We start from the raw sequence: 23021 nt of genomic DNA, 5'->3' as shown, positions 1-23021 counted from the left end.
ATACTCAAAGCTTGATAGAACTGAAACCAACATTTATTTTTAGCTCCATTCTGCTGCTGATACAGACTTTAGGTTTCTGAACATTAAACTTGTTGCTGCCTTTCATAGTGTGTAGCTTGAAGGCCCTGAGTACTCTGAGTACTTTCTCCCACACTGGAAACACTGGGAGAATAAAATTATTTGAACATTACCTAATAAGACTGATTCAGGACAGACAGTTATGTTAAACTTTCCTAGCAGTCCTTCACAAACAGGGAACAGTCTGTCTATTCTCTCCATCTGTCAGCTGCTGCTGGCTCTTCCTCCTCCTCTTCCTCACACACTGCTGAGTTTGTCCTGGTGGATCATCAGGGGTGCAAAGCCTCACAGATGATGTGCAGCAGTGGGTCCCTCAGTCTGTCCTCACTCTGGACACTTGCAGTCGTCACACATGGACATCAAATGTGTGATAAGCTGCAGGATTCAAACACAAGTGTAACTTATAAACACATGTTCATACTTTTATTCCACAATCAGAGAGAAAGAAACAGAGAGAGAGTGCAGGACAGACAGACAGGTGACAGTCTCAGGTGTACACACTGCTACACAACAGCACCAGAGAAGCAGGATTTAGTGTTTGTGTTATTACGAGTGTAAACAAGAAGAGTTCCAGATGGTGCAGTGGACACATGTGTGACTGCTGTGATTAAAGCATCTTTCTTTCAGCTTAACGAGTGAACCGTCAGCTCGTTCAAACACACGTTAAAGTCCGTTTGGCTCGACACCACCGAACAGAGGCAGCAATATAACATAGCTCACATTAACAGTGCAGTGGATCCTGCTTGGCATCAGTTCCCTCATCTGCAAATGGTTACTGGACTTCCTGACCAACCGCCCCCAACATGTCCGGCTGGATAACCACTGCTCATCTACAATCACGATGAACACCGGTGTACCACAAGGCTGTGTGATGAGCCCTTTCCTCTACTCCCTCTTCACCCACGACTGCAGACCTGCTGATGGTTCCAACACCATCATTAAGTTTGCAGATGACACCACGGTGATTGGCCTCATCAGTGACGACGATGAGGCTGCCTACAGGGAAGAGGTGGATCGTCTGGCTGAGTGGTGCGACAGAAACAACCTGCTGCCCAACACCGAGAAGACCAAGGAGCTCATCGTGGACTACAGGAGGAATGCTGACCCACATCCACCCATCCACATTAAGGGGACGGCTGTGGAGCGTGTGAGCAGCTTCAAGTTCCTGGGAGTCCACATCTCCGAGGATCTCACCTGGACGACCAACTGCTCCAAGCTGGTCAAGAAGGCTCACCAGCGCCTCTTCTTCTTGAGGACTCTGAGGAAGAACCACCTGTCCTCAGACATCCTGGTGAACTTCTATCATTGCACCATCGAGAGCATCCTGACCAACTGTATAACAGTCTGGTACGGGAACTGCTCTGCCTCGGACCGGAAGGCGTTGCAGAGGGTCGTGAAAACTGCCCAGCGCATCGCCGGAGCACCACTTCCTGCCATGAAAGACATCTACAGGAAGCGGTGTCTGAAAAGGGCTGGGAAAATCATCAAAGACCCCAGTCACCCATCAGATGGACTCTTCACCCTCCTGCCCTCTGGGAGGCGCTACAGTAGCCTCCGGACTAAGACCACCAGGTACCGGAACAGCTTCTTCCCCACAGCTGTCAGACTCCTGAACTCTGCCTCCTGACATCTGACCCACGTTAACACATGGACTGAACATACACACTCCCACAATGGACAACTGTACCCTCAAACACACAATAATAACATGGACTGAACCACCACTCACAACCACTAGCACTTTATATAGCCTCTGTAGAAACTATCTACACCCTCACTTATCTTAACTGCACTACTGCATAGCTCTGTAATAATCATTCTGTACATACGATAATTTTTAACCCTACAACTGTTTACAACTTGCATAGTTCCCATTTCTGTATAGCTGTATATCTCAGATTTCTGTAAAGTTATTTATTTCATATTCTGTATAGTTTTTCATATTTATATCCTGTTCATAGCCTGTACATAGCTTGTACTCACTACAGCCTGTACATACTTATAGTTATAGAATATTCACAACATACTTCATACCGTGTACATTATAACATACCATAATAGACCCTTTTCTGTAATATACTCACATATGTATATTATTGCTAATATATATTGTAATATATCTATATCACTAAAGCACTTCTGGATGGATGCAAACTGCATTTCGTTGCCCTGTACCTGTGCATGTGCAATGACAATAAAGTTGAATTCTATTCTATTCTATTCTATTGTGCCGTGATATTCAGGACTGCAAACCAAGCAGCATCACTGACTTTCAGCTTGTTGTGTTTGTGGATATATGACTGACTTTAATTACCCATAAAATCATCACATTCTCTGTAAGATGAAGGTCGACTATTGAACGGCGTATAAAGTAATGTCACGGGCGAGAATGCGGTGGACTCAAGAGCAGACTCAATTTGCTTAGAACTGTGTATAATTTATTGAAAAGAAAAAAACGTGAACAGAACTGGGTTTAACAGAAACCATACGCAGAAACTAAGGGAAATCCGTGGGCGGAGAGACCGGCGTAGAGCACGGGGAGAACTCTAAAGGGAACTTCTGTAAACACAGGAGAGAGATGTTACTGAATGGAAAAAAACAAGTAAGGGAAAGAGGTACGGAGTGCCAGTGGATAGTCTTGGGCTTACTTGGAGACCCTAGTTATTAGGCGGGAAAAAGGCTGCCGTGGGAGTATTCCAGAGAGGGTCAAGAGTGTGGAGAGTCCGGTCCAGATTCCAAGGAGGTGGAGAATACGGACTGAAGGGCAGGCTGAGGAGAAGTGGAGTATATAATCCTCGGGTTCAGAGCAGACGGAAGAACAGAATGGAGACCAAACCAGCACTACTGATGAGTGCGACGGGTGGTGAATCTGAAGAATACAGGAAACAAAAACACATTAACCCATGGTCCAGATATACAGAGTCAGAGCTCAGAGGAGGCCGAGTTTACCACAGATGGTAGCAGGACGAACTGGCGAGGAGTGGCAGGCCGTGCCGGCTTAAAAACCCTCTAGGTGGAGCCCCGGAGATTGACAACAGGTGATGAGCTGGCCAACTCCACCCCCAGGGACGAATGACAGGAACCTGGACCACGCCCGACCAGACACTCCCACAGCATATGACAAGTAAAGGCTTTAAAACAAAGTAAAAACAAAGGGATTGAAACGATGGGAGGAGACGTGAGTTTCTCAAAATGGGCTCATTGAATGCAGCACGGATAAGATCTTGGAAAGGCTGACGGCTGCCGTGAATACTCGAATAAGATCTCTGGGCGCAAATTGGATGACATCTCAGGGAGGCACACTGTCGTGAGTTCTCAGAATCGGCTCTTTGAGCACAAGAATGACAACATCACAGAGCGCAAGTATGGCGAAGCTCGCGGCTCCCCAAGGGGAGATTGAGAGACCAGTGTTGGACTGTAGAACTGCTTTGAAATTCATATGAGCTGTTCGCAGTAAAGTAAATAATAACATCACTTCATGCGGAGACCCTTTCGGTGCCAGCTGTGGTCTCAAGGCTGGAGCTGAACAACAACACCCTGATAACGACTGTGTTTAGTCTGTTCCTTCCCATTCCATGCAAGGCCACCTGGGTTGGCTGGAAGACTGTTTACTTAGCCTGGCAGGGCGAAGGACACTGTCTCAGCTGAACTCTGGACATGCACACACATACATATACACTGATATGCACGCACACATCCCCCCTCCCTTTCCAAACGCCTTCGATGCTTGTTCCCTCCTGGGAACACGGCGGGTCTGAGCCCGCGCTGGATTGGTAGAACAGGGCAGGATGGCTGCTGTGTTTGCTTCGGATGACTACTCACCCTCCACCCGACCCTGTGGCTTGTCACATGTTCCATAATGTTGTGCTGTGGACATTTATGTGGTTTTTTGTGCAGAGGAGTTTTTTTTGTTTCCGGTTCTCATGCTGTCCTCCCAGGAGCCCAGCATGAGTAGAGGTCTCTTTTTTACAAGAAGAATACAAGAAGTTATAGACAAAGGAGAAATCAAAGAATAACAACAACGTTTCAGTGTGTAACGTGGAGCTGAGTGGTGTGGGTCCGTTGCACCAATGGTGCACGATTAATTCCCAGACCACTGCTCGTTTCTCTGCTGCTTTTACCAACTCTGTCCTTTGTAATGCTAACAGTAATGCGGATCTTTCGGTTGATGAGCTCAGTCATCTGTTTAACTCAGCTTGCTCCTCTGTTCTCGATACCGTGGCTCCTCTAAGGACTAAACTGTTACGTCAACCCTGGTTGAACCAAACTACCGTCTACCTACTACCGTCACGCTGAGAGAAAATGGAAAAAGGACAAACTTCAGGTCTCTTCTGACAACCTCCAAAATTGTTTATCAAAATATCAAAAGACTGTTAAAGCTGCCAAGTCTGCCTTCCTGTCAGGTATAATTACAACAATCAGTCACAAGCCTCGAGTCATAACTCTATGATTAACCCTGATGTCATGACTCATAGAGATGCTTCCCCTGCACTCTGTGATAACTTCTTACAGTATTTCACTGATAAAATCTCAGCCCTAAGTCCTCCATATTTGCCGACATTAGCTGGTATTAGATTATTCTGTTATCATATGTTACCTTATATATGTAATCAAAGTAGTTGAATTAGAATACTGCTGTAGATCACATTATACCCTTTAATATAGAGTGTGTGAGCTGTATGTAGTGTAGTTCTCATTATACTTTTGAGTTAACAGAACATATTCACATATTAGTTCATTAGATAAATGTGCATCACTCTGTATCCTTGATCTGCTGGGAATGTGTTACACTGTTTTCTTGACATGCTTAATTGTTGAATCATGAAGAGAAGGTTGTAAGCAGGAGACTCTGTGTCTAAAGACAGGGGAGATAGACAGACCACATTCCACACCCCCACCTTACAGAAAGCAGAGAAACAACTGCCGAGGTCATAACTTAGGCGCTGTAACAGAGAAAAAATGTGATGTTTTGGCTTTTACGACTAGCTGGGGGCCACTAGAGACTATAAAAAGCTGAGCAACCTGTCACCATTTTGAGACATGTGCCTGACCCTCTGGTAGCATCTCTCCCGTCCGGACGTTGTAATGCTCTGACTGTTGAATTGTATGGAAATAAATGATTGTTGATTGAGCATTGATACATTGTCCCTCCTTCAGCCCAAAGATTCAAAGAATTGGGAGATTTCAACACTGGCGAAGTTCCTGCTTCTCAAGTTCAGATTTTTTTCACAAGTTTGAGCCGGTGTCTTTCTCCACCTTAAAGGAGATAATTTCTAATTCCCTGCATGATATTCTTCCCTCCTGCATCTTCAAGGAAGCTTTGAACACCATTGGGACTGATATTCTACCATTGCTGAACGCATCACCGTCATCAGGCTGTGTGCCGATTGCCTTGAAACATGCTGTTGTACAACCTGTTATTAAGAAGAAAAATCTCTCTCCAGTTGCAGGCCAATTCCCAAACTCCCTTTTATGTCTAAAATTTTGGAAAAAGTAGTTCTTAAGCAACTTCAGTCCTTCTTAGACGCTAACGATGTTGGTGAAAAGTTCCAGTCTGGTTTTAAACCTCGCCACAGCACAGAAACGGCTTTAGTAAGAGTTTTTAATGATTTACTTTTAACTTTTAACTGGCGACTCAGGCTGCTCTGTGGTTTTGGTTTTACTTGATTTGACCTCTGCATTCGATACGGTTGATCACCACATTTTATTATCGAGGCTGGAGCTTGTTGTTGGTTTCAAAGGCACAGTACTATCTTGGTTTAAATCATCTCTTTCAGAGAGGACTTGCTATGGGCCAGTACTTTTCTTCTTCTGCCCCTGTCCACTGTGGAGTGCAGGGGTCTGTTCTTGGTCCTACTTTGTTCTGCCTGTATATGCTGCCTTTGGGCTCTACTTTCAACAAATATAACATCTCCTTCCACTGCTATGCCGACCACATCCAAATTTACTTCCCCCTGAACTTGGATGTCTCTGACCCACTACAACCTTTGTTCAGCTGTCTTCATGATGTTAACGTTTGTTTATAACAAAACTTTCTCACTTTGAATGAAAATAAAACTGAAGTAATTGTCTCTGACAGTCATACCGCTCTGGGTCAGTGAACAGACACCCTTGGTCCTCTTGCCAGCTTCTCTCTCACACGGTAAGAAACCTTGGAGTCTTTTTGGATAGCTCTCTGAAATTGGAGAAGCCAGTGTTCTCAGTGGTAAAAACAAGCTTTTATCAGTTGTGTTTGATATCAAAGGCAAAACCCTATATTCCTTTAAACGTACTTGAAAAACTCATTCATGCATTTATCACCTGTAGACAGAACTACTGTAACTCTCTGTGTCTGGGCCTCCAACAATCCTCCCTCTACCGCTTGCAGTTACTTCAAAATGCTGCTGCACGCTTTCTAACAGGAACCAGAAAGTATGATCATATCACCCCACTTCTGGCTAATTTGCACTGACTCCCTGTCAAACACCGTATAGATTTTAAATTGTTTTGCTTACTTTTAAAATTTAAAACAATTTGGCACCAGTTAGCTGACTGAACTCCTCCACCTGTATGACCCCAGGAGGGCACTAAGATCCTCTTGCCAGATGCTCTTAGAAGCAACCTAGACCCCGGCTGAAGTCCAGAGGTGATCGGGCCTTTGCAATTGCAGCACCTACACTCTGGAATAGTCTCCCTGTTTCTGTTCGCACTTCTGAGTCTGTACTTCTTTTAAATCGCGTCTTCAAACTCAATTTTTTACTTTTGTTGTTTGTAAATGTGCTATATAAATGAATAAACCTGAACAATAATGCACAAAACACTGGGTCAGTGAAGCAGGAGCTTGACAATAATGTTCCTAATTTAGTGGTTAATGGTGCACAAATTGTAATCATAAAGAAAATAACCAGGTAAGTCAGAGTCAAACAGGCAGAGTTTCTTTTCTTTGTTTCATTCATGTTGCAGTGACAGCAATCAGCTGAAGCTTTTGTGGAAAACTCCTGCAGCTCCAGCAGGGACACCTGCAGACAATGAATAACATCTATGTTAGATTGTACACATGTGGACACATTGGGCAAAGTCTATCTGTTAGACTGTCCAGCAGAGAGACAATGGAGTGCATGCTGTGCAGTGGAGTGAGGAGTGCTCACACCTCTACACTGGAGAAAACAAACAGCCACTCCATAAATGCATGACACAACATAGAAGAGGACAAGACTCAGGTATACATCTGCACCTAAAGGTCAAAGGTCAAATCACTCTTGAGGATGCCAGTGTTCATATTCTGGGCAGAGAAGACAGATGGTTTGAAAGTGGAGGGAAAGAAGCATCTGTGTCCACTGTGAACGACCCCCTTTAAATAGAGGGCGGGGCTTATGGCACCAACCGTCTGCTACCTACAGTGTAGTGTGAGATCCTTCCCAGACGCCTCACCCCCACTCACATCTTGTGTCAGGTGATCTCAATAGATCAGATGATAGGACGAGGTCTCAGAATGGTTTCACTGGAACCTCTGGTGGTGATGATTCACACCTTGGCTCGTGATGAGAAACATTATTAATCATGGATCAACGACCTTCTTAAAGGGCAACTCCCACTGGGCTTTAAGTCCCTGGGACTCTCCACCATTTGGATTTAGAACTGAAGAAGCTTCTTGGATGAGCTTTGAGACGCCTTCAGATAATATAATGAAGTCCAGCCGCCGTCCTTTCAAGCTCCTAAGACTACCACCACCTGGATGACTGAGAACCTACAAACCTACATCCAAGACAAGATCTCCACTGAAAGCAGCAGAAAGACGTGCTGAGTGTGAAGCTGTCAGCAGGGGGAATAACACAGGGCTGTGAATGAGTCCTGTCACTGTGATCAGGCTCCTCCTTCTAATCCACCAACTTAGTGTTGATGAAGACTAAACAGAGAGATCACAGCTTCTTTATACTTGCTGTAGCTCACAGTTACTCTACACTGCAGATATGACGCCTCTGTTCATCTCAGTGCTGCTGGCTGCTATGTGCCTCGGTATGAACAGAACTCTGTTTCTTTGATATCAACATTGACGTGATTCTTTAACAGCACACTGATACTGTTTGTTGGTGTTTTACAGAATGCAGAGCACAAAAAGACAACGTGCTGCAAGCAAAAGGAGAAGAGACTGCTGCTGCAGGAGGCACAGTGACACTTGACTGTCTCTATAACACCAGCTCATCAAATCATTATCTCTACTGGTACAAACAGGATGGAAACAACAGCCCCAAATTCATCCTGAGTCGTGTTAGTGGGGATGATGGAAACATAGCAGCCGAGTTCAAGGAGAGATTTTCATCCACACTGGATTCCAGCAACAGATCAGTTCCTCTGAAGATCCAGAAGCTTCAGCTGTCTGACTCTGCTGTGTACTACTGTGCTCTGCAGCCCACAGTGACAGGAAACAGCAAAACTCTGTACAAAAACCTTTGGAGCAAAGAAAACAGAATACTCCACAACATCCACTAGAGGGAGCCACACACTGTTAAACTTCTCTGGTTTGTTTCACTCAGTTAATAAAATGTCTTTTGCATAAAAACAGAAGCTTTAATTCACTTTGTAAAGGAGAGATTTCTCACATAAATGATTCATTCTCTCTCTTCACTGCAGTTTCTTTAAAACTGTCTCTTCATGATCAGATGTGCAGATCACAGCCTGATGGTAGCAGACCTGTTAGTGACTTTTAATCTTCATCCATCATTCTATGTTTCTCAGATATTTTTGCTATATGTTTTTCTTACACATATTTCATGAATGTTGCTTCTTAGACAGGTGTTTAGTTATATTTATATTATCAGAATCAGAATTGCGTTTATTGGCCATGTATATGCACAGACACATGCAAGGAATTTGGTTTCGGTAAATGGTGAATCTCAAGCACAGCAATGTAAATCCCAACAATGTAAACAACACAATTCACACACACACACACACACACACACACACACATACACACACACACACACACACACACACACACACACACATGTATGGATATATAGAGCTAAACATACATATACAAGCCTACACAAGCTTTGTAAACCAACCATAAATAACCAGTTTAAATGTCTTGATGCATCTCAATCATCCAGGTAAGTAAATCTCCAAAAGTTGATTCTGTTCGTAGCGTTTTGTGGGAGAAACGTTTCATCATCATCCAAGTGGCTTCTTCAGTCTCAGCTGACTGCAGGTCTCAATCTTATAAACAGGACATTTGCATAATGACTGAAACCAGCACACTGAAGGAACAATGAGCTGTGAGGTCAGTTCCTTAATCTTAATTATGCAAATTCCATTGATCCATCACCATTGATCAACAACCACTGATCAATGGTCATGAGTCCCATTCACAGAGAGCTGGGGAATGGCTGCAATCACAGCGGCGCCATCTTTAGCACAGCTCAAGAAAATACAACAAGAAAGGAAAGCAGCTTCATTGTGCAAAAATACAAAATACAGTGGTATGGTTTCTCTCATCTGTACATGCTGAAGTTGAACCCACAGCAGAGATGATCACTGTCACCTGTGTCTGTCCAGGGTTTCTGTATCTGTACTTTTTGTCTACTTCATTTAGAAAACAACATTTGTGTAATGAATAACTTCCTGATCATCGTTTAGAAATCTGAAAATGTTTTTGTTTTTCCTAAAAAGGTCTTTTTTTTTTTAACTGGAAATCAAAAGCCGACATAAACACAAATAACTGTCATGTGAGACTGTAGCAGGCAGGAACTGGACCTAAATGCAGGATTCAAACACCAAAGGCAAACTTAAGGCTGCAGCTTCATTGATGGGAAGATTGTCCAAGAACATTAACTCACAAAAAACAAACTGAAACCCTGAACATGAAAACTAGGAACAGAACACTGAGAAACAAGAACTAAACCACTAGGAAATGAGAAAACGTGGAACTAAAACTGAAACAGTGTGGCTGTGGCTCAGGTGGTGGAGCAGCTACTGATCGGAAGGTTGGTGATTCGATTCTTGGCTTCCCCAGTCTGCATGCCTATTATCCTTGGGCAAGATACTCACCCCGAGTTGCCCTACGATCATCGGAGTATGACTGTGTGTGAATGTAGTTTAGTTTGCACTTGTGTTTAGAAGTGCTTGTATGAGTGAATGAGACATGCTGTATACAGCACTTTGAGGACTCCAGGGGAGTAGAAAAGCGCTATATAAGAATGAGTCCATTTACCAAACACAAGGAGACTTACACACATGAGGCAGTACGATGCCACAAAGGGCAAAAGACATCACAGGGCTTAAATATACAAGAGAGTAATGAGGGAAACACAGCTGGAACTAATCTGATACAACGACACAGGAATCAAACCTGAATGCACTAAACACAGGACACGGGACTATCAAAATAAAACAGGAAACACACAGACACAAACTGACGCAGCGACTGGGGAGGCAGGAAGAAACACAGAGAGAGACTGACTAACCACAAGAGAAGATTAGACTCAGAGGGAGGGAGAACTATGATCACTAAGAACCTACGATCCAGAAACTAAACAGAAACTAAACGATCCAATAAGAACTCCAAATGACAAGAAAACCAAACATCAACCCATCCCCAGCTCTTTCTGTCCTGGTCGTTGTGTCCTTGGGCAAGATACTTCACCTACCGCCTACTGGTGATGGCCAGAGGGGCCGATGGCGCGATATGGCAGCCTCGCTTCTGTCAGTCTGCCCCAGGGCAGCTGTGGCTACACCTGTAGCTGCCTCCACCAGTGTGTGGATGTGAGAGTGAATGAATAGTGGCATTGTAAAGCGCTTTGAGGGCCTCGAAAAGCGCTATATAAATGCAATCCATTATTATTATGAGTAATACTCAGTATACATTTATTTTCCAGTGTACTATTACTATTCTAGATTTAGATTAATGCATTTGTCACTTGTTCCTGAAGCGATGGTTCTACTAGTCAGTGATTTATCCTCAGACCTGCTCTGGACTGTGGAAAGGAGTTGTATCTGGCTCTACTCGTCCAGGAAAAGTTTCAGAAGACACACAATCAGAGGAAGCTCTACAATATAAAGGTAACATTAATGTGGGCTAAAGCTACAGTGTTGGACTGCATGCATGCAGGATCCAGGTATGATCCAGTTCATTTTACTTTGCTAGCCCCTCCCTCTGGAAGACACCACTGCTGCTTTAATCACAGCTACGTTAAATGATGGCAGCTAGTAACCGATGACTGAGCCGAGAGCATGTCTGGGTCTCTGTTATCTGACGACCAGTTAAATTTTCTTTTTCATGTCGCTTGACTTGACAGAGGTTGTGTTTCAAAGACACACGCCTTAATGACAAGTTAGTTTTTTATTCTTTAACTTTTATATATTGTGTTTATGTTATTGTTTAAGGTCACTGATGCAGGTCTTATTCTTTATTTCTTCTTCTATAAATGTTCACTCTGGTAGATTCAGTTTTATTTATATAACAACAGCAGTTGTTGCTTTACATTGTGAAGTCCCTGCAATAATACAAGAGAGAAAACCCCGACAATCATGACCCGCTATGAGGAAGCACTTTGGCGACAGTGGAGAAGCTTCTTCAGTTCTAAGGTCAAATGGTGGAGAGTTCTGGGACTGTCTGGGACTCTCCACCATTTGACCTTAGAACTGAAGAAGCTTCTCGGATGAGAGGTGAAACGTCTTCAAGCAACTTAAAGAAGTCCAGACGCTTTTCTTTGCAAGCTACTTTGACTAGTTGTGAACAAAAATCCTTCCCAACATACACAAACTATTCTGAGATGTTTCTTGAATTCAGGACTTCTTACACATTTTTCTCCAAATGTCTCAAGTTTCAGACTTTTTAACTGTGTGAGTATCAGCGACTCTCTGACTCTGTCTACATGGTTAATGTGACTTCTGCTTGTGTGATGTGTCACACGGCTCCCTTAAATCATTTTGGTTATAAAGTGTGTGAAGCACAGGAGGAGGAGTGACTGAGAGCAGAGAGGAGGAGCAGAGATTCAGGGAGGAGCTGAGCTGTTACTGAACTATAGAAGAGAGAAAAACCTCCACATTCAACAGAGTTCAACACAAAACAAACTTTATGTTCCTCAACATGCTGTCATTACATCACTGTGTGTTTCCTTACTGGCTTCTCTTCCTGTTAACAGGTGAGTTCATATTTAATAACTCTCTCTGTTGTGTGTGAGACAGTAAGACTTTTCCATGTTCTGACTGAGTTTTTTCTGTCTGCAGGTGTGATCTGTGAGGAGCTCACAGCACTCGACACTCAGAAATCCAGTTTAGAAGGAAGCACTGTGACTCTGTCCTATAAATACTCCAGACAAGCAGCTCCTGGTGATTATTTCTTCTGGTATCGACAATATCCTGGAAAAACTCCAGAGTTCCTGATCTCTCACTCAGATAAAGGACAGCTGACATCAGATCCAGTCATTAGACTGTCTGTGAACGTGAACAATGATCAAACACTGATGACTCTTCAGATCTCCTCTGCTGCAGTGTCTGACTCTGCTGTGTACTACTGTGCTGTGAGGCCCACAGTGACAGGAAACAGCAAAACTCTGTACAAAAACCTTTGGAGCAAAGACAACAGAATACTCCACAACATCCACTAGAGGGAGCCACACACTGTTAAACCTCTGATTCTTGTGTCATTGGACTGATGACAAAGACAACAGAGAAATGAAGCAGTAAAGATCAGAGACAGAGACAGAGCTGCTGTGGAAGCACAGAACTATTTGATTGGCTCAGCTATTAAACTGGCCCCGCCCACTGAAGTTGAGCTCATCCAATGACATTATTTGTTGGTCATTGTGCTGCAGTGGAAGAACATTGTTCATGTGCTGTCTGTCTGGCTTTAATAACTCCAAAGACATGTTGCTGCACCTCTTTTTGCTTCTATCTCACATTATAGGTGAGTTTAAGAACAGGGATTAAAGTTTAGTTGAAGCTGCTGCATTAAGCAGATATACAGACTGCATTTCACTACTTTTCTTCTTTCTTTTTCCAGGACTAACAGCTGGAGACTCAATCACTCCTCAACAACCTGAAGTCACTAAAACAGAAGGAGAATCTGTCACACTCACATGTAGCTATGAGACGAGTGATAGTGATCCTTGGCTTTATTGGTACAGACATGATTCTGACCTTCAGGCTCCGCAGTTTATACTCTGGAGAGGAGCAAGATCACAGAGTGATCGTCAATATATTCCTGATAAACGATATGGATCCCAAACATCACCAACAATAACTAATCTGACCATAGCAGCCCTAACCCTGGCAGACACAGCTCTCTACTACTGTGCTCTACAAACACAGTGATACAAAGTGTAGAAGAGGCTGTACAAAAACCTGAACACAGATATCTGACTACTCTTCAAAGAGGAGGGAAGTGGTATTCAAAGCACAGCTTCATATCAGATGGATTCTGCTAATTCCTGTTTTATCAGAGTCACTGTGGTTACAGCTGCTAATGAAACACTGTGGGAGGATTCACATGAGCAGCAAATCCACATCAACCACAAACCAACTGCAGGAACGTTCAGACAGAAACAAATTAGTGAATACAGTCAAACAGCAAAAGCTTCTGATAAACAAATATCTCACATTTAGCATATTTTATAACTGACCATGAAAGTAAAACAGGAAACAGACTGGGCACAGAACTAAACCTAAGAACTAGAATTCAAAAACAGAACTCAGAATACAAGAAGTTATAGACAAAGGAGAAATCAAAGAATAACAACAACGTTTCAGTGTGTAACGTGGAGCTGAGCGGTGTGGGTCCGTTGCACCAATAGTGCACGATTAATTCCCAGACTACTGCTCCTTTCTCTGCTGCTTTTACCAACTCTGTCCTTTGTAATGCTAACAGTAATGCGGATCTTTCGGTTGATGAGCTCAGTCATCTGTTTAACTCAGCTTGCTCCTCTGTTCTCGATACCGTGGCTCCTCTAAGGACTAAACTGTTACGTCAACACTGGTTGAACCAAACTACCGTCTACCTACTACCGTCATGCTGAGAGAAAATGGAAAAAGGACAAACTTCAGGTCTCTTCTGACAATCTCCAAAATTGTTTATCAAAATATCAAAAGACTGTTAAAGCTGCCAAGTCTGCCTTCCTGTCAGGTATAATTACAACAATCAGTCACAAGCCTCGAGTCGTAACTGTATGATTAACCCTGATGTCATCACTCATAGAGATGCTTCACCCGCACTCTGTGATAACTTCCTACAGTATTTCACTGATAAAATCTCAGCCCTAAGGCCTCCATACTTGCCGACATTGGCTGGCCAAGTTCCTGCTTCTCAAGTTCAGATTGTTTTCATCAGTTTGAGCCGGTGTCTTTCTCCACCTTAAAGGAGATCATTTCTAATTCCCTGCATGATATTCTTCAAGGAAGCTTTGAAGACCATTGGGCCTGATATTCTACCATTGCTGAACGCATCACCGTCATCAGGCTGTGTGCCGATTGCCTTGAAACATGCTGTTGTACAACCTGTTATTAAGAAGAAAAATCTCTCTCCAGTTGCAGGCCAATTCCCAAATTCCCTTTCATGTCAAAAATTTTGGAAAAAGTAGTTCTTAAGCAACTTCAATCCTTCTTAGACGCTATATTGGTGAAAAGTTCCAGTCTGGTTTTAAACCTCGCCACAGCACAGAAACGGCTTTAGTAAGAGTTTTTAATGATTTACTTTTAACTTTTAACTGGCGACTCAGGCTGCTCTGTGGTTTTGGTTTTACTAGATTTGACCTCTGCATTCGATACGGTTGATCACCACATTTTATTATCGAGGCTGGAGCTTGTTTTCGGTCTCAAAGGCACAGTACTATCTTGGTTTAAATCATCTCTTTCAGAGAGGACTTGCTATGGGCCAGTACTTTTCTTCTTCTGCCCCTGTCCACTGTGGAGTGCAGGGGTCTGTTCTTGGTCCTACTTTGTTCTGCCTGTACATGCTGCCTTTGGGCTCTACTTTCAACAAATATAACATCTCCTTCCACTGCTATGCCGACCACATCCAAATTTACTTCCCCCTGAACTTGGATGTCTCTGACCCACTACAACCTTTGTTCAGCTGTCTTCATGATGTTAACGTTTGTTTATAACAAAACTTTCTCACTTTGAATGAAAATAAAACTGAAGTAATTGTCTCTGACAGTCATACCGCTCTGGGTCAGTGAACAGACACCCTTGGTCCTCTTGCCAGCTTCTCTCTCACACGGTAAGAAACCTTGGAGTCTTTTTGGATAGCTCTCTGAAATTGGAGAAGCCAGTGTTCTCAGTGGTAAAAACAAGCTTTTATCAGTTGTGTTTGATATCAAAGGCAAAACCCTATATTCCTTTAAACGTACTTGAAAAACTCATTCATGCATTTATCACCTGTAGACAGAACTACTGTAACTCTCTGTATCTGGGCCTCCAACAATCCTCCCTCTACCGCTTGCAGTTACTTCAAAATGCTGCTGCACGCTTTCTAACAGGTACCAGAAAGTATGATCATATCACCCCACTTCTGGCTAATTTGCACTGGCTCCCTGTCAAACACCGTATAGATTTTAAATTGTTTTGCTTACTTTTAAAATTTAAAACAATTTGGCACCAGTTAGCTGACTGAACTCCTCCACCTGTATGACCCCAGGAGGGCACTAAGATCCTCTTGCCAGATGCTCTTAGAAGCAACCTAAACCCCGGCTGAAGTCCAGAGGTGATCGGGCCTTTGCAATTGCAGCACCTACACTCTGGAATAGTCTCCCTGCTTCTGTTCGCACTTCTGAGTCTGTACTTCTTTTAAATCGCGTCTTAAAACTCAATTTTTTACTTTTGGATCAAATGAGTTTTAACTATCATCAGGCCTGTTTTATGTCACCTTTGATGTTTGTTGGTGTGTGCCCTGGGGCAGACCGATAGAGGCGAGGCTGCCGTATCGCGCCATCGGCCCCTCTGGCCAACACCAGTAGGCGGTAGGGTAAAGTGTCTTGCCCAAGGACACAACGACCAGGACAGAGAGCCCGGGGATCGTACCGGCGACCTTCCGGCTACAGATGCGATTCCCAACCCCCTGAGCCACGGTCGCCCAATAACATCTATGTTAGATTGTACACATGTGGACACATTGGACAAAGTCTATCTGTTAGACTGTCCAGCAGAGAGACAATGGAGTGCATGCTGTGCAGTGGAGTGAGGAGTGCTCACACCTCTACACTGGAGAAAACAAACAGCCACTCCATAAATGCATGACACAACATAGAACAGGACAAGACTCAGGTATACATCTGCACCTAAAGGTCAAAGGTCAAATCACTCTTGAGGATGCCAGTGTTCATATTCTGGGCAGAGAAGACAGATGGTTTGAAAGAGGAGGGAAAGAAGCATCTGTGTCCACTGTGAATGACCCCCTTTAAATAGAGGGCGGGCGCCAACCGTCTGCTACCTACAGTGTAGTGTGAGATCCTTCTCAGACGCCTCACCCCCACGCACATCTTGTGTCAGGTGATCTCAATAGATCAGATGATAGGACGAGGTCTCAGAATGGTTTCACTGGAACCTCTGGTGGTGATGATTCACACCTTGGCTCATGATGAGAAACATTATTAATCATGGATCAATGACCTTCTTAAAGGGCAACTCTCACTGGGCTTTAAGTCCCTGGGACTCTCCACCATTTGGATTTAGAACTGAAGAAGCTTCTTGGATGAGCTTTGAGACGCCTTCAGATAATATAATGAAGTCCAGCCGCCGTCCTTTCAAGCTCCTAAGACTACCACCACCTGGATGACTGAGAACCTACAAACCTACATCCAAGACAAGATCTCCACTGAAAGCAGCAGAAAGACGTGCTGAGTGTGAAGCTGTCAGCAGGGGGAATAACACAGGGCTGTGAATGAGTCCTGTCACTGTGATCAGGCTCCTCCTTCTAATCCACCAACTTAGTGTTGATGAAGACTAAACAGAGAGATCACAGCTTCTTTATACTTGCTGTAGCTCACAGTTACTCTACACTGCAGATATGACGCCTCTGTTCATCTCAGTGCTGCTGGCTGCTATGTGCCTCGGTATGAACACAACTCTGTTTCTTTGATATCAACATTGACGTGATTCTTTAACAGCACACTGATACTGTTTGTTGGTGTTTTACAGAATGCAGAGCACAAAAAGACAACGTGCTGCAAGCAAAAGGAGAAGAGACTGCTGCTGCAGGAGGCACAGTGACACTTGACTGTCTCTATAACAGCAGCTTTCCATCAGGTAATAATCTCTTCTGGTACAAACAGGATGGAAACAACAGCCCCAAATTCATCCTGAGTCGTGTTAGCAGGGATGATGGAAACACAGCAGCCGAGTTCAAGGAGAGATTTTCCTCCACACTGGATTCCAGCAACAGATCAGTTCCTCTGAAGATCCAGAAGCTTCAGCTGTCTGACTCTGCTGTGTACTACTGTGCTCTGCAGCCCACAGTGACAGGAAACAGCAAAACTCTGTACAAAAACCTTTGGAGCAAAGACAACAGAATACTCCACAACATCCACTAGAGGGAGCCACACACTGTTAAACTTCTCTGGTTTGTTTCACTCAGTTAATAAAATGTCTTTTGCATAAAAACAGAAGCTTTAATTCACTTCGTAAAGGAGAGATTTCTCACATAAATGAATCTTCCTCTCTCTTCACTGCAGTTTCTTTAAAACTGTCTCTTCATGATCAGATGTGCAGATCACAGCCTGATGGTAGCAGACCTGTTAGTGACTTTTAATCTTCATCCATCATTCTATGTTTCTCAGATATTTTTGCTATATGTTTTTCTTACACATATTTCATGAATGTTGCTTCTTAGACAGGTGTTTAGTTATATTTATATTATCAGAATCAGAATTGCGTTTATTGGCCATGTATATGCACAGACACATGCAAGGAATTTGGTTTCGGTAAATGGTGAATCTCAAGCACAGCAATGTAAATCCCAACAATGTAAACAACACAACGCACCAGTTTGCATACAGGGAGAACCGGTCAACCGAGGATGCGATCGCCACAGTGCTGCACACATTACTGAAGCACTTGGAACACAGGAACACCTATGCACGGCTCCTCTTTGTAGACTACAGCTCGGCTTTTAATACCATCCGGCCATACAAACTCCGTCCCAAACTCCACCAACTGGGACTTAACTCCTCTCTGTGCAACTGGATTGTGGACTTCCTCACTAACCGTAGACAGAGTGTCAGAGTGGGTAAGAACACCTCTTCCACCCTTGTGGTCAACACCGGTGCCCCTCAGGGGTGTGTTCTGAGCCCTCTGCTATACACTCTCTTCACCCATGACTGTATTTCCTCCTGCGCGTCCAATCTCATCGTTAAGTTTGCCGATGACACCACAGTGCTCGGACTTATATCCAACAACGATGAGACAAACTACAGGACAGAGGTGCAACAACTAAAGTCATGGTGCCACGACAATAACTTGGTCTTAAACACCAAAAAGACCAAGGAGATCATTGTAGATTTCCGGAAGAGGGGCCATAACAACCATCTGCCTCTCTTCATTGGCAGTGAGGCGGTGGAGAGGGTGAGCAGTTTTAAATTCTTGGGGGTAACTGTGACCGAGGACCTGTCCTGGGGCAACCATATCACCTCAGTTGTACGGAAGGCCCAACAGCGCCTCTACTACCTGAGGAGACTGCGGAGCGCACACATTCCCAGATCTCTGATGTTGAACTTCTACAACTGTGCCATCAGCAGCGTTCTGACGTATGGATTTCTAGTGTGGTTCCCCAGCTGCACCAAGGCCGATCAGCAAGCACTCCAGCGGGTGGTGAAAGAAGCTGGCAGAATTATTGGAACAAGTCTGCCAGAGATCAGTAATATCTTCCCCACTCGCTGTCTGAGGAGGGTGCACAGTATCCTGCGGGACCAACATCACCCTGCGCGCCACCTTTTCCATCTGCTGCCCTCAGGGAGAAGGTACAGGTCTATACAGGCCAGAACATCCAGACTGGCCAACAGCCTGTATCCACAGGCTGTGAGGCTCCTGAACTCTCTGCCCCCCTCTCACGGACAATAACCATATCCAACTTCTTAATAGCAATGAACTGGTCTGCATTGGTGCATCATATCTTTATTCTCTTCCCCCTCCTGCCCCCCCCCCTCTTTCTTAAATAGATAACTATCATATCTGATATCATATCTCACAGTACAATAATATTGAATGGGTTGCATTGTTGTATTTTGTCATGTTTCTCAGGTCTTTGTCTGAATTTCTACGAACATTATTGCTAAGGATTGTTTTATTGCATTGGAGTCACACTGGGTTAAATATGTACACTTGGGTTTTAAGGGGTATTTATTATTTTCTTCTTTTTTTTTTTTTTTGGGTTGTATGGAAGCCCCAAACGCAATTTCATTGTTCTTGACAATGACAATAAATAAATAAATAAATAAATAAAAATAAATAAATAACACAATTCACACACACACACACACACACACACACACACACACGCACACACACACACACACACACACACACACACACACACACATATATATAGAGCTAAACATACATACACAAACCTACACAAGCTTTGTAAACCAACCATAAATAACCAGTTTAAATGTCTTGATGCATCTCAATCATCCAGGTAAGTAAATCTCCAAAAGTTGATTCTGTTCGTAGCGTTTTGTGGGAGAAACATTTCATCATCATCCAAGTGGCTTCTTCAGTCTCAGCTGACTGCAGGTCTCAATCTTATAAACAGGACATTTGCATAATGACTGAAACCAGCACACTGAAGGAACAATGAGCTGTGAGGTCAGTTCCTTAATCTTAATTATGCAAATTCCATTGATCCATCACCATTGATCAACAACCACTGATCAATGGTCATGAGTCCCATTCACAGAGAGTTGGGGAATGGCTGCAATCACAGCGGCGCCATCTTTAGCACAGCTCAAGAAAATACAACAAGAAAGGAAAGCAGCTTCATTGTGCAAAAATACAAAATACAGTGGTATGGTTTCTCTCATCTGTACATGCTGAAGTTGAACCCACAGCAGAGATGATCACTGTCACCTGTGTCTGTCCAGGGTTTCTGTATCTGTACTTTTTGTCTACTTCATTTAGAAAACAACATTTGTGAAATGAATCACTTCCTGATCATCGTTCAGAAATCTGAAAATGTTTTTGTTTTTCCTAAAAAGGTCATTTTTTTTTAAACTGGAAATCAAAAGCCGACATAAACACAAATAACTGTCATGTGAGACTGTAGCAGGCAGGAACTGGACCTAAATGCAGGATTCAAACACCAAAGGCAAACTTAAGGCTGCAGCTTCATTGATGGGAAGATTGTCCAAGAACATTAACTCACAAAAAACAAACTGAAACCCTGAACATGAAAACTAGGAACAGAACACTGAGAAACAAGAACTAAACCACTAGGAAACGAGAAAACGTGGAACTAAAACTGAAACAGTGTGGCTGTGGCTCAGGTGGTGGAGCAGCTACTGATCGGAAGGTTGGTGATTCGATTCTTGGCTTCCCCAGTCTGCATGCCTATTATCCTTGGGCAAGATACTCACCCCGAGTTGCCCTCCGATCATCGGAGTATGAATGTGTGTGAATGTAGTTTAGTTTGCACTTGTGTTTAGAAGTGCTTGTATGAGTGAATGAGACATGCTGTATACAGCACTTTGAGGACTCCAGGGGAGTAGAAAAGCGCTATATAAGAATGAGTCCATTTACCAAACACAAGGAGACTTACACACATGAGGCAGTACGATGCCACAAAGGGCAAAAGACATCACAGGGCTTAAATATACAAGAGAGTAATGAGGGAAACACAGCTGGAACTAATCTGATACAACGACACAGGAATCAAACCTGAATGCACTAAACACAGGACACGGGACTATCAAAATAAAACAGGAAACACACAGACACAAACTGACGCAGCGACTGGGGAGACAGGAAGAAACACAGAGAGAGACGGACTAACCACAAGAGAAGATTAGACTCAGAGGGAGGGAGAACTATGATCACTAAGAACCTACGACCCAGAAACTAAACAGAAACTAAACGATCTAATAAGACCTCCAAATGACAAGAAAACCAAACATCAACCCATCCCCAGCTCTTTCTGTCCTGGTCGTTGTGTCCTTGGGCAAGATACTTCACCTACCGCCTACTGGTGTTGGCCAGAGGGGCCGATGGCGCGATATGGCAGCCTCGCCTCTGCCAGTCTGCCCCAGGGCAGCTGTGGCTACACCTGTAGCTGCCTCCACCAGTGTGTGGATGTGAGAGTGAATGAATAGTGGCATTGTAAAGCGCTTTGGGTGCCTTGAAAAGCGCTTTATAAATGCAATCCATTATTATTATGAGTAATACTCAGTATACATTTATTTTCCAGTGTACTATTACTATTCTAGATTTAGATTAATGCATTTGTCACTTGTTCCTGAAGCGATGGTTCTACTAGTCAGTGATTTATCCTCAGACCTGCTCTGGACTGTGGAAAGGAGTTGTATCTGGCTCTACTCGTCCAGGAAAAGTTTCAGAAGACACACAATCAGAGGAAGCTCTACAATATAAAGGTAACATTAATGTGGGCTAAAGCTACAGTGTTGTACTGCATGCATGCAGGATCCAGGTATGATCCAGTTCATTTTACTTTGCTAGCCCCTCCCTCTGGAAGACACCACTGCTGCTTTAATCACAGCTACGTTAAATGATGGCCGCTAGTAACCGATGACTGAGCCGAGAGCATGTCTGGGTCTCTGTTATCTGACGACCAGTTAAATTTTCTTTTTCATGTCGCTGGACTTGACAGAGGCTGTGTTTCAAAGACACACGCCTTAATGACAAGTTAGTTTTTTATGCTTTAACTTTTATATATTGTGTTTATGTTATTGTTTAAGGTCACTGATGCAGGTCTTATTCTTTATTTCTTCTTCTATAAATGTTCACTCTGGTAGATTCAGTTTTATTTATATAACAACAGCAGTTGTTGCTTTACATTGTGAAGTCCCTGCAATAATACAAGAGAGAAAACCCCGACAATCATGACCCGCTATGAGGAAGCACTTTGGCGACTGTGGGAAGGAAAAACTCCCTTTTAACAGGAAGAAACATCCAGCAGAACCAGGCTTATCTGTTGTGACCTGTTGGGGTGATGGGAGGAAGACAGGACAGAGACCCACTGTGGAAGAGAGCCAGAGATGAATAATAACGAATGAGTCAATACAGAGAGGTGTATAAACACATAGTGAGTGAAGAAGAAAATCTCAGTGCATCATGGGAGTCTCCCAGCAGCCTACACTGACTGTAGAGTAACTGAAGGAGGTCTTGATGCACAATCAGTCATCCTGTCATGGTCCTGGGCCGTGTTGGCCCAGTATTCTTAGTTCTCTTGTATTTTTGTATTCAGTTCCCTGTTTAGGTTCTGTTTCCTGAGTTGCCCTGTTATGTTGTTCCCTGTGTGCTTTCCCTTTGTGACTCTCACCCCCTGTGTGCCCCTCTATGTATTCATGAGCCCTTGTCCCCTTTCGTGTTTTATTCCATGTTTTCCCCAGCCTGTTATGTCTGTGTTCTCCCCGTGCTCTCTCCTCCTGTCTGAACCTCTGTGTACTTCCTGTTTGACTCTGCCCGTCTCCCGTCAGTGTTATGTTCACCCCGCCCTGTCTCGTTATGGTTATCTGTGTCAGCTGTGTTCCCCGTGTGTTCCCACTTTCCTCGTTAACCCTCTGTGTATTTCTGTCTGCGTCTCCCTCTGTTCGGCGTCGCGTTCTCCCTCATGTTGTGTGTTATTCTCCCCGTGGTTCCTGGTACAGCTCATGTTTAGTTTTTCCAGTTTAGTTCAGTACTGTTTTGTGTTTCACCTTTAAGCCAGCATTAAAACTGTGATCTTTAAGTTTATCCCCGTGTCTTTGAGTCTGCATCTTGGGTCCTTCTCCTGCCTGCCACACAACGAATCATGACAC

General features: G+C 43.7%; 1 long non-coding RNA gene across 1 annotated transcript; it reads left to right on the top strand.

Moving 5' to 3' along the window:
* Positions 1-7667: 7667 nt before the first annotated feature.
* Positions 7668-8617, top strand: LOC113010349 (uncharacterized). Its single transcript, XR_013903096.1, has 2 exons — positions 7668-8073; positions 8159-8617. It is a non-coding gene; the product is annotated as an uncharacterized LOC113010349 (long non-coding RNA).
* The last annotated feature ends 14404 nt before the right edge of the window (positions 8618-23021 follow it).

Source organism: Astatotilapia calliptera, chromosome 18 (genome assembly GCF_964374335.1).
Source record: "Astatotilapia calliptera chromosome 18, fAstCal68.1, whole genome shotgun sequence".
Taxonomy (NCBI): Eukaryota; Metazoa; Chordata; class Actinopteri; order Cichliformes; family Cichlidae; genus Astatotilapia; species Astatotilapia calliptera.
The sequence above is the reverse complement of the archived record's forward strand: the minus strand, read 5'-3'. Positions and strand labels throughout refer to the sequence as shown.